Source organism: Varroa jacobsoni, unplaced genomic scaffold (assembly GCF_002532875.2).
Source record: "Varroa jacobsoni isolate VJ856 unplaced genomic scaffold, vjacob_1.0 scaffold_168, whole genome shotgun sequence".
Lineage (NCBI taxonomy): Eukaryota > Metazoa > Arthropoda > Arachnida > Mesostigmata > Varroidae > Varroa > Varroa jacobsoni.
The window spans coordinates 404,832-422,228 of record NW_019213070.1 but is presented as its reverse complement, the minus strand read 5'-3'; the positions used below and the strand labels follow the sequence as shown (position 1 = coordinate 422,228).

The following is a 17,397-nucleotide window of genomic DNA, read 5'->3' as shown; positions in this document are numbered from 1 at the left end:
TTTGAACAATCGATCAAATAGGCAAACGAAGGTAAATGTTTTTATGGAAAAAAAAAAAAAAAAAAAAAAAAAAAAGCACCCGATAACGTGGTCGTGTTCACGGAATCGCTTAACGGCTTAGCAATGCCCACCATTCACTACTGACCCTTGTTATTTTTGTCCGAATATCAAATAATCGCACGGGAAAAGTTTGCTGGTTACTATGACTTCAATCCGATTAAAGTGAGACATGAAGGTGTTTTTTTTTTAAACTATTTGTTTTTGACCATCGCTCTCCAATTCAAACCCCGCTACCAAATGCGGTAAGAAGCCCTTTCGAATTCTGCCGGAAAAAGCGAAAACTGTTCTATGTAAAATCGTCTAGAAAATAGCATGATAATGGATGTCTTGACCTATCAACAGGTCGGTGGCACGTTAATATTCTCTGCTATCACAGTCGTGCCATACGTCATGCGAGCTAACGGGGCGATCGACTCGGTAGATATTTCGAGCACCAACTTTCACTCGCTCGGGAGAGGCAATATTTTTTCCTGGAGCATGGAGCGTTTCCGGATCTGAAATCTCTGGGTCTTTGATTGTGGAGTACCCTCGAATACTACTACGGAAGCCATAAGTGCGCACACTTCGTAACCACACAACTCCCATACGGGTATGTAGCTTGCATCATCTGAAGGTTCTAGTATTCGTAAGCGTTTGCTCATCTAGATATTCTGTAATTTCATACACTATGTATATTTTTATATCAAGTTTAAGATCTCCATGAAATTATCTTGTCAGTAACAGTCACGCGCGTGCTGGTATTAGAGGTGAGCTTGCTGTAGACGTCTTCCATTCTCGTTTCGCGTCGGTTCTACGTCATTCCTACACCCTGTGAGACTTATTTGCTTCCTCATATTGTGAAACCAATGACCCCTTTTGATATAGGCCGTTTGACGGTTATCTAGTACGCGTTAGGTCGAGACCCTTCATTGGCAGGCAACGGGATTCGTATTCGCTCGCAGCTGTATGGCTTCTTGAGTTCTGTGATTCTTTTGAACCATATCGATTTACTCCCAAACGTCCATCAATGTAAATAGAGCTCTAGACCATTTCTCACGTCAAAATCTGTTTGTTCTGCCAAAAAAAAAACTTGATTTTGCCTTGTGCGTCCTGCCTCTCAAGAGTGCTATATTTAAATATATTTAAAAAGTCAAACGTGGCGGGTTATCTTGATGCCGCCGGAAGCCATTTCTCAAAATTTCATAGATTTCTTCCGAGCATATTCTTGGTAGTTCTAGATATTATCGTCACCGGGTTATGTCACCGGGACTAGTATTATTTTTACTGGAATTTACTTTAGATATAAATAGATTGAAACAATATGTCGATAAATTAGCTGGGTATTAACCTAACTGTAAGCCCTATTCAAGATAACAAGAACAAATTATCTGCAGACAATAATCCTGTTTGTTATCTTGAGCTTCCTTATTTTGAGAGGCTTCTAAAATTGAATATTGACTATTTTCTGTGACCTTGTTACTTGTTCTTTTAAGTCTACCATATACAGTGCAGATAAGGCCGGCAACATCGAACGATCTTTCGAAATTCTTCAGTTTTTTTTTTTTAGATCTCTACTGCTCGTGATATACGATTAGGTTCTCTTCCGCATCGTCATAATCCAGGAGCAGAACACGCCGTATTTGTTTTTTTCAAATCTGTTGTGCACATTTCCTAAAACATCCTGTTCCTCCAACTATAATACTGTCAGTCTATAGAACAACTTTGCAGTTAACTTATGCGAGACAGTATATAATATTATGACGAATCGGCAGGTGGTAAGGTAACTTCCATCTTGGATGACTTTTCCTCAGCGAGAAAACACTCTATTTCATTCATTCTAGCTACGGTGATATTAAACAGGTACGTTTTATATGTACCCTTTCGAACCTCTTCTAGTTTTTTTTAGTACAGTTACTAGTATTGTATTTAGCATCGTTGTTTTCCGGCTGAGATTTAATACCTCAGTTGTTGCTTCGACCAGGGGTAGTTTCATATTTGCAGGAGGTACTTTGTACGATAGCTAAACTTCGGCGTACAATAATTTAGTTCACGTATACACTTAAAAGAGGACGGCACTCTTCAACCTGGGAAAGCATAAACTATGGTTATGTCACCTTTTCTCGACGTTAAGTTGTCACGTTATTTTTATGTAAATGCTAGGAGTGCTTCTAGGGCCATAGTTAGATGCCGGATTCATTCTGGCCGTTGAAGGCCGTCGTAGTTTTTTTTCATTTTTCGGCAATTTTATTTCAACCTGCTTTGCCCCCTACCTCACCTCTGTACACCGGTACAGCGGGCCAATTATAACGTTGTCACGTTCAGATTTCGACTTATTATCCGTAAAGTCATTCCTTACGTTAAGCGATTTCCAGATTTCGTGTTACCGTCTCAAGAGCCATTGGTCACTTGCAGTACAGTCCACAATCATATTCATTTTCTTTTTCTTCCAAAGATTTTGTGAGAATTCTGTGCCGTAGTACAACAATAAATTACAAAATAAATAAAAACAACAAATTCCTTATGTATGACTCTGCTTTCGTCTATAAAAAAAAAGTAAGTGTTTTGACTTTAATTATTTTTATTGCCATTAAGCGTAGCCCCAGACGGTGTTATCTAGCACCGTTTTTTTTTACATTCGCTAAACCATTCGCTGTTACACATATACACAGTCTGAGTAATCGCTCCGCCCTGTATTTTTCTTTCTCGGTTTTCTTTTTTTTTTTTTTTTTATTTCGTATGTTGTAGGTAATTCTTAAGTGTAAATAATTTTAGAATCTCTCCCTAGGAAGGATAGGTGTGGATATTCTTCGAATGTAGCTATCGGCCCCCTTATTTTGTACTTTTTTTTTTTTTTTTTTTTAATTAAAATCGTTCAGTTAGTTTTGCGCTAACTTCGAGTGATGCATATCGACCTAGGTTTGTATGACTATTAAGGTACTCATGGCTAGCTGGTCATCACTTTTTGTGACGTATGCCGACGTATGTCCTATCCAGCTCGTACGGAAGACAAAAGCCCCATTGTCCCTACTTCGGTGACGTCGACTCTTAGCTTTCTGTGTTAATGGCCAACTATTGCCACTTAACGTTTGTTTGAATAACTGGAAGGTAAAGATCTCTGTGGAATGAACGGCCTGAATGCATTCGCAAACGTGTTCGTGCTTGCCGAAATCGAAAGGGATAGAACCGCTTAGTAATCCGTATTCTAATCCGACTATGTACTCAGTCTTTCTGTTAGGAGGTTTAGTTGATTGTGACAGTCTCTACCGGACCCAGTCAGAAACCAGTTACCTGTTTTTAGCGTAAGTACTAGATTACTCGGAACCTGCCTGGAAAGATTAAGTGTCAGTTCAAATCTGATAACTGGTGTTACTCGCTACAACTTCTAATAGTTACTGATTGACTCAACTGTATGTATGGAAAAGTATGCGTCACGTCCAAAAAGAACACCGTCTGAATAATATACGATAAAAGCCGTATTTTATACGACAGTCTTCGTATGACCAGGTGGTAACTTACCATCATAGATGGCTACTGGAATTTCTTTTACTGAATGCCGTAATCACACCGATCGTTCTTAAAGTCAGACTGTAAATTGCCCAGTTATGAAATATTTACAAACATTGTTCGAGGGTCGTACCGCTGTTTGCACTAAGTGTATGATTATTCACTGCTTGTTCCTTTCTTTGGGGGGTATACCGAAAAATAATTATACCATTTGTAAGTTTATAGCTTTCGAGTGAATTAATTTCGCAAGAACATTACTAATATCTTTATTATGAGCATATTATTGACATATATTTGCTACTAAATTTAAGCGGTAATAGACTATTGCAGAGATCACATCTTGTTTTATCCGTCACTTATAAGTTCACAGCAAAAATCGGTCAATCCAGCGGTAGCGATACTTATCACTTGGTGTTCACTATGTGCTTGACTGAATAGCGACTGTCAAACGATGGGTACCATTGTCGTTATACAATCTCCATCTGCAGGTTAAGTTCCCGCTCAGTTAAATAAAGCACGGCAACGAATTATCGACAAGACCATCGATTTCTCCCAGTGACGTCTTTTTTTTTGAGATGTTTTTTTGGCTCGCACAGAAGTATTCGAATTTTAATGATGATCTCTTTTGAAATAAATTGCCACTCTGCTACGTATGGTCAAGCCTTGTATGAATGGGGTAAAGATGGCTGCCAATGTAGATTGACATCGGCGATTACCAGCGATCATCGAGTGAATAATGAGAGGAAACTTTCATAGTTATCGTAATGTAGGTTGACAACATATAGCAATCGTCAACGCATGTCCTTTTCAGAATATAATTAAGTCATAAACAGCTTGCCACACGCAGATAAAATAATTCTAATAAATAAACGAAAACGACGGATAAATTAATCGTTTATCTGCCCTACACCCCAGTCTCCTCACAAAACGTAAATTTCCGTCTGTACAAAAAAAGCACTCGGAGACGCCAAGCCAATATTGCTACTGAGAACGCTGATAGTACGATGGAAAACCGACCGAAGTCCATAGATTTGCCTTAACACGCTTTACTCTACTGCTTTCACTGGTTTACTCTGGGGCTTGTTTTATACGATACATTCGGTAGTGTTTACCTACGCGACTGCTTTATGGAAATTTGTACCGTAAGCAACAGCGTACCGCAGCAGGTTAGGATACTGCCGTTAAGAGCTCTAGGTCGTTCATCATATTAAGGCCAAGCTGAGAAGGATACATCGCAGTAATGCTTAATGTATGCAGCATTATCTTTGTCTTATTCCATTTTTTCTCAAGCTGTTCGGGCTAGAATCAGCAAACGAAAGGTCACTGGCCTGTTAAACGGACACATAAAATAAAATACAGTCTAAGTGCTTTTGGTAGATGTACGAGGAGGAAAAAAGTAGCTAAGTCTAGATTTGAGCTGCAGAAACACGCCGCCTTTAATGAAGCAGATAGGTACCGCTACACACTCCTACGCAAAAGTCTAGCAGCTGTTATTCCTTAATTCTCTTCAAATATTTCGTTTGCTGTTTTTTTTTTTTGCTTGTATCTGCTCATCATGATCTCTAAATTGTGGAAATTCATTACACTCCTTATCGCTGGACCGGTATTTTATATGCTGGCCAAAGAACCATAGGAAATACACATCGCAACGTTTACTAGAGCTTATTTAGCTCCAAATATGTCAGGGATGAAAAATTATCGTTACATCAAATTACCAAAATATATTAGAAATTCTATTTTGGACATATAACGAAAAAGCTTAGAATATACTGAAAATTTCAAATAATATATTTCAAAATCGTAAAAAAGGTTTGTTGTTGTGAGATGTTTCAAAGCTTCATTTAAATTTCAAACAAAAAAAAGTTTATTAGTAGGGGTTGTAATGCCAAAAAATTAATGAAAACAGCAGACATAAGCGTTCCTTACTGCAGCTATTTCATTTACGTATAAAAAATGATATCGAATCCAGTAGTGAAATTGTTTGCGGTAAGTTCACTTACAAATAACAATTTCACCATAAAAGAAAATATAAAAAACAAATAGTTCAAAAATTCCTAAGCAAAAAAGAATGATGATGATGTCTAAGAATTGAGAAATGCCCATGCTTCCGCGTATGACAATGTTCTTATATGCTTAGGGATAAGCGTGCGAGAACCTCTTCTGAGTAAAATTATTACTTAAATCGATAGGTTCTGTGCTACCATTTTGTTCAGGAAATTAAGTTGAGATTTCAGAAAAAAAAACAACCAGACCAGATCAGTTTCGATTGACGTTCGGCATGCGTCTCGTGGATTGCAGTACCTTTTAAATTCTAATATGTTAACAATGAAACTACCAGTAATTAGATGGAGGCAATATTTATCAGGCGCTTGCATTGCTAACTACTAAGTTGACACGCGTCGACTTCCCGATGCGAAGACAATGCTATTATGTCTGAATGTAGGTACTCACGACAAACAATGCGATTTTAAACTTGTGTGATTATAATTTTGTGGCAATGCTTGCGAGATGAATCATAAAAAAAAGATTCCCAAACGTCGCATCGGGTTAACTTATTAGTTTTTTTTATATAAAAAATTTTGCCATCTACAACAACAGTCAGTTATCATTTATCAAGTTCTCTAGACAAGCCAAAGCTGTCTATGGGTTCAGAGTTCACAGAGCTACCACTACAGAACTCACAGAAAAGCGAAGATAGATAGTATCTCGCTGTTGCTCCTCGTCCTAGAGCAGTACCCATATTTTCCGAACAAATAAAGCTCTATCGTACGCCTGCTAAATATGCACCGCGATATTTAATTATCAGTTCACATGGGTCGTTCCAGATACTGTTAATAACTACATAATCGAAATTTGTCAAATTGGTAGCTATCTGAATTTGTAACCAGCTCCAGCAGTTAAAAACAAATAGAAACCACACACGTTTCACAATATGTTCTAGGTATTGATCTGCGCAATGACTTGAAAAATTCCATGTTTTAAGGGCCTTTTTACATCTAGTTATTCGCGTATTGATATAGGGCACGTTTATTATTTATCTATCAGCACGCTCCAAACGTGCACACGCCGATTGTATGCCAAGGGTCTAACTGGAACGGATATTGCATATGTACGTTACCTCTATACGGAAAGTTCTAATTTTATCTCAGCAGAAGTGAGAGGACCGTCCGATAAAATAATCTAGATCACAAGCAACATCAAAGTCGCCTTGAACCCGAGTCGTTGAAGTCCTTTGATCATCACTATACCTCGGTTGCTTGTCGATTTCTCGGAGAACACCGGACGTCAGACTGCAGGTAGTCTTGCTAGGAGCATCCAAGATGAAGTCGGGTGGGTCTGCTGCCCAAGACCTGTAACCACCTCGGATGTAATCAGAGGTGAGACTGGAAACCTCCGATGAGGAACTATAGTTTTCTTCGGAATAACTACTGCTAGTGAAATTCTCGACGCATTGGCCATATCTTACTAAGGAAGAATTATAGCGAGCGCAAATCGGTATGACTGGAAAATCATAGCATCTTCGAGACGGTACAAGAACGTAACCATTGTAAGAATCTGTGTCTGCCAGGACCTCAAGGTCGTCATCCCACGACATGTCCTTCCTGCCGGAGACTAACATAACAAACGAATAATTCTGGTTTTACTACTTGTAGTGGTCCACTACATGACACAACTGACTCGCACTCTAATATTCACAATTTATCCCGTCGTTTTTATCGAAAATCGACAACGCGATACAAATCGATTTAAGATCTGGCGAGCGCTTTTTGCAGAAACGTATCTATTGCCCGAGAAGCTCGAACCTGTTCCGATTAAAACGCATTACAAACACTTCTCGACTTAAGCATATTTGTGCAGTTACGTATAGTTTGAATGTATTTTGACTCTTAGTAGATTAGAGACTAAATCCAAATAGGTATAGAAGTGATTAAATTGTGGATAGATATATCGGCAATCGGATGGAAACGCTTTTATATGATTTAGAAAAAAAATGAACCTTAGTCCCAACGTGATACCTTTAGGCGGTGTCCACCTGTTGAGTAATTTACAGGACAAATTCGGCTGACACAGGCTCAAAAACAAGCCTTTCGTGATATACCGCGGACTGTTTGGGACTTCGTTATTGCTACAATAAGCGAAATTAATTTTTCTAAAAATTTCTAACCAATTAAAGCTATGAACAATGAGCTAAGCACTAATATATTTTATGGAAAAGGAAAAATGCTATATAATTACATGTTATAGTAGAGTGTATGTGACAGGCTAAAGCAGTCATTACCGGGACTTCGCATTAACTGCCGCTGATGTACCATATCGAATTCGAACCATAACCCAAAAAAGAAAACCTCATATTATTATGCATACATTTAAAAAAGTATATCTAAAAATTTGCGGTGTAAAATAACAATTTAATAACAATCTACTTCAACTTTAAAAATCATATCATCTCCGAGCAAGGGTGTAAGAAATTTATATTAGCGTAGATTTTGTATACAGCAATACGTATGTACCAATAGCCCATTCAGGAGTCAGTCTGAATTAAGTAATTGCTTTTAACTAATACCTTGCTCTGAGGCAAGGGGTGCGGATACTTCGTTGCTTTGGAATAAAAAAAATATTCCTGCGACTCTCGCGCATTGTTACTTTTATGCAATTGTATTTTACTATACCCTTATAGAATACTGAGCCCTATAACATATCATATATGCACATAAACATGTTACGATGTTTTAGAAGTCAATAAAAATTTTTCTCGTGAGCTGATTGATAAAGATCAATATGTCTTGTTCAATGCAGGGTGTCCCAAAAAGTTGTGATTAAATTGGGTTACTGTTAACTTACTAGCACCATTGCAAACTACTCGGAAGCTCAAAACGGGTTTTGATGACACAGCTGCATTGCTGTATCGTGGTATAAGGGCATATCTGAATGAGAATCCTCCAAACAGATGAGTTAAACATAAAGGTCCCACTGAAGAACCCTGCTAGTTCCTCAGACCTAACGCTAACCAACTTGGGCTTTACTTTGGGGATAAAGTTCACGCGAAAAAGCCAATGATACTGTACCACTTGGAATTTTGCTAAACTATTTTATTGTTTAGTTAGACACTAACTATACGTAAATAAAAATTATTATAATCATGATTATTATAATCATATATAAATTATGATTCGTATACATATATTGGGTTGTCGAGAGAATATTGGCCGTTTTTTGAACTAGATGACTTTAAGGTCAGATGTATGAGGTGATGTCGGCCGCGTCGCCTAAAAGCCGAGATATGGCAATAATAGGCTGTATATATAAAATATCTATATTCAAGCTTTAAGGCAGAGTACTCTGGGCAATGATTAAATTTTTGCAAAAATTCACTACATTATCATCACAATTTTTGCCCAGGCCCATAAAAAATTGTGATGTTTATTATTCATTTAATATTTATATATATAATATAATTTATAAACGGCCTATAAATGATTCTGTCGCTTTTGTTCTGGAAATTTTGATTTGAGAGATGCTCCTCGTGGTGATCGGGCAATTGCAGTTGAGCAAGACAGGTGCACGATTATCTGTGATATCGCCAAAAAGCTAAACATTCATCACCAGACAGGATGAAGCCATTTGAAGGAAGCTGGTTACGAAAAAAGGCCCGATGTTTAGGCGCCCCTCAAACAAACGCAAGATTATTCGTTGATTATATTTCTATCTGTGAAACTCTATAGAAACACAACGAAATTGACCAACTTCCGAAACAGTTAATCACATTAAGATAATAACACCCATAAAAAAAAAAAAGACGAATAATCTGCTCCACAGTTTATGGCAACGTTCAGACTGACGCCCAAATATATGGCGCTATGCGTTTAGCAAAGCTGGGAAAGACCAATGCGCGATTAGTTGCTGCTGCTGCTTCTTGGAAAAGAAGTTTATGCTGTTTATAACTAAAAAAAATTGTAACAAACCATTGAGAAAATAGATCAGAGAAGGCGTCGTCTTCCACTCTGACAACGGCGGACTACATATATTTTTAGCTGCCCGGCAAAAATTTAGAGAGCACAAATATTGCGCCGTAAGACTTCCATCTCATTCAGTTTCTGCGGAATGTCTTAGTGCTGTTAATTTAGTTCCAAAGAAAAGATGCTAAAATTACCTCGTATAATTTTGTGTGTGTATGTGTAGAGACGAGCGTAAGTTTTTCTACGATAGGATTATGGTGTTATGAGGGCAATAACAGAAAACCATCGATCAAAATGGTACATATTTCGTTCAGTAATGTTACTTCAGAATATAAAGATAAATTACTTGAATTTTTATTATAAAACGATTTATGCTTTTCGACAATCCTATGTTCAATCCAAAACAGGCAATATATAATTTTTCATCGATCCTTGATCATATGAAGATGCTGATATTTGTCGCTGCTTTTTTTTTGCTGTTTCATCTCATGAATACCCAGTTAATCAGTGGCTTAGTCTGGGCGCTTTAAAGACACTGTGTACAGTATCGGGATTGAAGGTGCTTCGATGATGACAGTTCTTCATGCGAAAAGAAACTATCTCTGATATCAGTATCACTAAAATAATTGATTATCCTTTTCCATTATTATAAGCATATACCACGACGTTTTTGCGCCGAACAATGTATTATATATTTACTGCATTGAAAATCAATTTCACTTCATCGTTTTGTCAAGGCCAGGGCTATGATACCATGCTGGACGTATACCGAATGCCAGTTCGCTGAAAGCGGCCTATACAATTACTCTTTGATAACTTTCTACGTTTCGAATTCTACGTCTAGGATCGCCGTTAAGCATTCCATCGTACTTTTTGATAACTGACGCCAGATAGGTAGCCCGATTTGTCGAATAGCAAAGTCACGATAGCTATGCAATCCTAACTAACTTTTTAGGATCATATTCGAAATCTGTAAGGTATATGCCTGGCATCGCCATCGGCATTCCTTTGGTATCGTTCGTCGAAATCGCTTTATTGGGGAACTAATAGACTATCTACGTTAATATTGTCTCTATATGTTTAACAAAGATGTGAAGATAACGCCACTCAAGGGAGAGCTTAGGCAACCCATGACATCTAGTAACAGAGAATTGTGATGTATTTGAAAGGATTGATCATTTCATCTCGTACGGCAGCAGTGAAGTATGCCAAATAGTAAGTTGGCACTTCAATATAGAGGGCCGTCATTTAATTTCTGAGCGCTTAAAGTAATAGCTTCGAAGTTGTGTTCGTTTGCGTTTGTGTTTGTTTTTAAGGCGTAATTGGCTACGAGGTGTCTATTTGAATTTATAAGAAGCAGTGAAATATTCCCTAATCCACTAGAAACTACACAAACGTTTAGCGCAATAATTTTTCATTTTTAAGACTATATAAATAGTATTGCTGATAGTTTCTGAATCAACATTATAACTTTCTCTCTGCGAACCAATTCTGTACACAGAAACCCAAAAGGGAATATGTTTAATTAGCAATAGCACATTTTTTACCGGCCTTGTTCCATATTGTTTTCCCCATTCGAAACCATCAAAAATAATAATATCGACGATATGATTCGTTCTTGCTATCGTTTTATGCCTCTGTTTCAAAAATAACTAAATAGTGTCTTCTTACAGACTCCTAGGAAGGAGGAGGCGAAAAAACGGCAATCATACCGATTACAGAACTATGGTTCGAGAACCGTGTCAGTACCCTTTGGCTACCTAGTTTCAACGGCGTTGCTTTTTCTATGAGCTACTACTACTACTACTACTACTACTACTACTATGTATTCTATTTCAATCAGTAAAAACAGATTTCAACGTATTCCTCCGCTCGACATCCACCCCCGATTGAAACCAATCGACGACCGAACCGACCGCAGATTGGGTTCTAATATTGCAGTTCGCTGGGTAAACCCGTTACATTCTATCTCTGCCGCTGATTGAACTGCGAGCGATGGAACCGATTTCACAACAACAATATGCAAATCGTCAACTGCTGCTGCTGCTGGTGCTGCTGCTGCTGCTGCTGCTGGTGCTGCTGGTGCTGCTGGTGCTGCTGCTGCTGCTGCTGGTGCTGCTGCTGCTGCTGCTGCTGGTGCTGCTGCTGCTGCTGCTGCTGCTGCTGCTGCTGCTGCTGCTGCTGCTGCTGCTGCTGCTGCTGCTGCTGCTGCTGCTGCTGCTGCTGCTGCTGCTGCTGCTGCTGCTGCTGCTGCTAGCCAAGTTTCCATCTCGAATCGAGAAAATTAAGTTCGTGTAACTTGTAACTCATCTGGTTTATTTTTAGCTAAACGTTTTCGTATTGCAAGGAATAGTTCGTGTATATGTATCGTCGATATAAATAGACCATATCGCCACAAACGAGGTCTTTCTGAAATGAAATTTTGGTTATACTTTATAGTGAAATGTTAGATTCTTCCCTTGAAAGACCTCGTTTTGTAGAGCATATTACATTCTGGACTTTATAGCGAAGTAGAAGAGCAATCATAGGCTTTCTGGCGAGCTTCGATAAAAAATACAGTTAGCTCAAAGTCTTTAGTAAATAGACAAATGACCTTCGACTTGTACTGAACTATGGTAAATACATGAAATAAAAGTAAGGCAGACCTTAATATGGTAGGACGCTGCTTTGCGAAATTTAATCTTTTTTGAATACGAGGAAAAACACTAGCGGTTGTTTGGAGGAGAAAGTTGATACAAGTTTTAACGAACCAACGCTGGCAATTTGACGGGGAAATATGATGTCTTAGATGAGCAGCAAAGCAAAAAATCAAAAGCCCAGTCTGACGACCGTACAACGTTAAGCGGTCGAAGACATTCAATTTTCCAATCGTACGTTAACTCGCTGCGAGCGTTATAGTCGTTGATAAACCATACGCCACTACATGTAAATTAAGTATCTTCTATTTAGGAAGATCTCTGAAAGCGTTGTTAATTCGCTAACTAACCCATTTTCAAAATTGCCCACTTCCATCCGTCATCAAGAAGATATCGCATTCATTAGTCTATTATTAGCTACTTCATTTAGAGGATACTCACATTATCTGAAATGTACTTGTATCGATCCCTAAGCATCAAGTAAAACAGCTAGCTTCAAATTGGCAATTTTAGATTTTTAAGCCGTTAGAAACGCATTTTTACTAGTTCTGCGAGAGATTGAGAACGAAAACTTACCTAACGAGTCGCTGAAACATAAATTACCTTCAATTTGGTACGTGAACGGAAGCTGAGATTGTCTCCTTTAACCAGCTTGAAGTTCAAACGTATTGATATTAATAGAGGCAGTAGAACCTTTTCCGAACAGGCATATGGTAGGTGTGAGTAAATGAAGACGAAGATTCGCGAGTGCGACTAAGGGTCACACAAAATGTTAAAGGCCTATTGAAAAACGGGGCACGCTCTCGGTCGGCCTCGTCTTTCTGGCGAGACGCATCATGCAGTATTTTCGATGTTGCACAAAACCGATACGGTTATCTTTTGAATTCCAAATAATGTAAGATTTACATGACCAACGGAGTACCAGCTCACATTTAATGCTATCAATGATGAACAAAAAATTTTGCTTAAATCGATCAGAAACTAGCTAATCGCTACATGTCACACATGGCATACCTTGTACGTCATGTAGATTAAAATTTTGCCGTCAACGTACTTACGATATTACATTACACAGCGGGAAATCCGACTGCCAGCGCTATACCGTTCCGGCAGGACAAAGCTAGCTAGCTAGCTAGCTAGCACCATTCGCTAGGCAGGCATTGAAAAGAGAGAATCACCTCACCCAAATATATGTTGAATATAACTTTCAAGAAGTCGTCTACCTAATCAGGTATATGCTTACAGAGTGTGTTAAAGAGGCAAATAAGTCTCCTTCTGTAAAGAAATTCGTCGATATTTGCGACGAGCTTTTCTTCCATACTCTATTTATTTATTATTTATCGATCCTTTAAGAAAATGAAGTCCGAATCCATTAAAAATCAGATTTGATTGAAAACAAAAAAAAATAAAAACGGATTATAACGTGACGAATGCCATTGCCTCGATTGCTGAATTTTAATATACACACAGATTTGATTTATTAAAAGATCCATATGTAAAGCTTTCGTTCTTATTAAAAGTAGTAGCAGCAGCTTGTGAACAAATTGTGCCATCAATATGGGAAGTGGCCACTGAAAGGTGTGAACTGATTTGACAATAAATACTTCTTGGTACTCGTGGCTATGGAAGCGGCGGCGGCGGCGTCAAATCGCCTTGATTTCTAGCGTTTGTAAGGTAAACCTTCTATAACAAAAATAATCAACATTAAATATAAGCTAGATAGTTGTAGACGGACTTCCTGTCGATTTGGAATAGAAAACTCTTTGAATGAAGCCCAATACTCCTACGTGGCTGAGGATCGGCTCCATTTCTGCGATACTGACCACCCTGCCACCATACCATTCGTATGAGTAACTAGTAAAAGATCGGTTTGTGTGGAATATACTAGGGCTCATAAATACTAAGCTTATTTTGCCAGAGAGCTTTTTGGCGAATATCTATTGAAAATAGCTCCTGTCTTACGAACGTCAAATAAATTAGCTCCTCCTTCTCCAATGATATTATACAGCATCCGGTCGTTTTTCTATAAAATTCAGACATTTAGCATTTTAGTGCAGCCTCAACTTTTACCGCATCGTATAGCTGACGCTCTTGACTTTTGAACAGCTCAATATGAATGTTTTTTTTTTTGCAGCCAATTTGATCCAGTGCAGCTGGCAACTTTTCAAATTGCGGGTCCTACAAGTTATTTAAGTTTCTGAATAGGCACAGCGTCACCATAGCACCAACTCTTATTAACATGGACTTGACGTACATGATCGTACCAACTAAAAACCAAATAAAAATAAATAGCTTTATACTCAACCTTCTCCTTAAGCCAAAAACTGGTCACTGCAACATATAATAGTAATACTTGGCAATATCACTACAGGGAATTGCTTAGAAATTAAATTATTAATATAAAGTAGTAACACGCGAGAAATAATATGGAAACTATTGCTTGAAAAAGCAACAAAAAATTTTCAATACACGGTAGATTCGTTTTATTTATTATATTACACTTTGTATTATCAAGGCGTTGAATAAAAAAAAACGTATTGCAGGAAACGTTTTAAAATGATTGGTTCCGGTTGAATAGAACTTGAAAAAATTAGAATTAAAAATTCGTTTGAATGCAGCACAATGAACCCTGCACTAATTAAAGTAAAAATAGAATACCAAACGCATATATATATATGGGCACTGTTCGGCCCCATGTCGAAGGACAGATATTTTGAACCGTACAGGGTAAGCGCGACTTGATGGCTACAGAGTTTTTTGTTTTTTTAATGATAAAAACCTATTGCTATTGTTGTGCTTCCAGTGTCGATTTTTTTTTTTACATATCTTTGACTCAGTAGCTTTGTATGTTGTTTGTTGCCCTCACTCACCTTTGCCTAATGTTTTCCGTAAGTTTTTAACATCATGCCTTCTATTTATTCAACCCCTAAACGAGTTCATTTCAGAAGCGTATGGCTATGACTCATTGGCTTCGCTTTCGAAACGCCTCGATACAAATAGACATAATTAAGCTTTGTTTGAGCTCGACATTGCTAGATAAGCAGTACTTGGCTGATACAGATAATACAATGGTACTTTATTTGAAGAAAAACCTGTCATAATAAAATGGGCATATACGTAACAGGTTAACACAGATATCTGAGTAATACGAGTAATCAAAATAACAAATATTTGTGAAGGTACACACTAAATACACATGAACAAAGTGGAGTATTTATGAGATAATGTGTGATCCACCCTACATGTGATCAATCTATAAATAGAATAAAAAATGCTCTAGTAAAAACTGTAACAATAGAACAACGAGCAAAATTGATTTAATAATATAAAATAGTATGACTTAATAGAATGATCGATTTACTGAAATAAAATAGTTTAGGTGTTACAGTGAAAACAGCTCAGTGTTGGCTCTGACAAATAGAGCTTCTGGTCAGGGGAAAATCCGTTGCATCAATCAACCTTTGATACAGCCGTGGAGGTCTGGCTCAGTAGAGGAAATCTCTAGTTTCAGCCTTATTTAGGCCATTTCGTATTCCGGGTTCCGATTCAGAAGTACTACTATAAGAGTGTTTCTGTTTAACGTGTTGGGTTTTGTAATTTCCGCGTGACGAATTCTGTATAGCCAACGTTTGCTTGACCTTAACACTTAACACAATTCCCCCAAAAGAGCGGCGTTCAGGAGACATACTCTATTCTCAATTATATTTGACTTTTTCCAAATACCCTGTCACCTTATATAGACAAAGATAAGCTTTTTTTTTTCTCATCGTTATTCTAATAATTGTCTTACTGAACAGTGTTTCAATAGTATACGCATAAATGTTTTTGTTCGTTATTATTTACAGAGAAAATTGTCTGCATGTTCAAACTTGCATACAAAAAAATGATCAATAGGCAACAACAATCTCCCACAAACTGGTAATCGTATAAACGTTTTTATTCAGTACAATTATTTCTAAAGCTATTTGTAATCATTGCACTGTCACTGATATGCTCGACAATACGTACATTCTACTTAATCTGTCTTTTTGTATCTATCTCGCTTTTTCTCATTTACACGGGAAATGAATTAAAATTATAGCAGACAGGATTGTAAAGAGATATACTAAGAGGGTTCTATTTGAGCCAGTAACAGTCCGCGATAAACACGTAAGTGCATTGATGGCTCAGTAAAATTTTAATCAAGCCTGTTCTACATCCTACAGTGGCGTACGTTTCGCTAGCTAGGTTTCATCCTTCTTGAAACTTTCTATAATGGGCAAATTTAAGTGTTCTGGTAAAAGAAAGATATCGTTAAGCCCGTGTTTGTAGCGGTCACGTTTAGGTTCATGTTGAACTTAAATTATCATACTGGCTCCTTGTGATGTTTGATGATGCGAAAGGTCCCCGAGCGATTCGCGTTATAAGTGAAATAGATCCTTCAACACACGATCCTGGATCACCTTACAATCAGCTACTATATTTGAATAAAGCTAGGGGAAAGGGAGTGGATAAAATTGCAATTATGTTGGATTTATCAATAATTTTCATAGCGTTTCTTTAATGTTCTTGTAAAGATAAAAAAAAAAACTGTACATTCAGGAATACTCAGAACCGAGGCGATTGCTTCTCCACCGTGTGGGATTTCGAAATCGAAGGGTCGCAAATTATTCTATCACTCCAAATATTTAACCAAAATCTGGCCTGCAAATGCACTTTCCGATGAAAAGAACCACGTTTTCCTTCGTGGCAACGCGTCTCGTTGTCATGTAGGTGGTTCCAGATTTACTTTCTGAACTACGCATCATTGTGCGGTTATCGAATACGCGATGACATTTACCACAACGTTAAATTTTATAAACATATATAGAACAGGTTAAGTACAGCAGGTACCAATCAATGATTGCTCGTTGATTATAGCAGGAAACGTCGCTGACCGTTTGCATTTCGGATAGTTCAATTTCTGCAATAAGGACCTTGTCCGAGAATACAATGCATTAAAGATCCGGTTCGAGAATTTCCGTTTTTCGAACGCACCTCATACGTTCTGAGAAAAAAAAAAACAAAAATAGAGACGCTACTAAAAAGTGCACCAATTTTCTACATATCTCACATCGTAAACTGATCAAGTAATAATAACAATAATTAGAGAATAACGAGTTTAGAGACAAATGAATGTTCAGTGATTAGGTTTTATTTCTTGGAGATTTAAGCGCTGCTAAGATGCATCAAAGATCGTGACAACGCTGGACAATGAAGCCTCCAGTAAAATAAGAGTTCGT

General features: G+C 37.7%; 1 long non-coding RNA gene across 1 annotated transcript; it reads left to right on the top strand.

Moving 5' to 3' along the window:
* Positions 1-411: 411 nt before the first annotated feature.
* LOC147753850 (uncharacterized) lies at positions 412-12,166 on the top strand. Its single transcript, XR_015315214.1, has 2 exons — positions 412-649; positions 11,174-12,166. It is a non-coding gene; the product is annotated as an uncharacterized LOC147753850 (long non-coding RNA).
* The last annotated feature ends 5,231 nt before the right edge of the window (positions 12,167-17,397 follow it).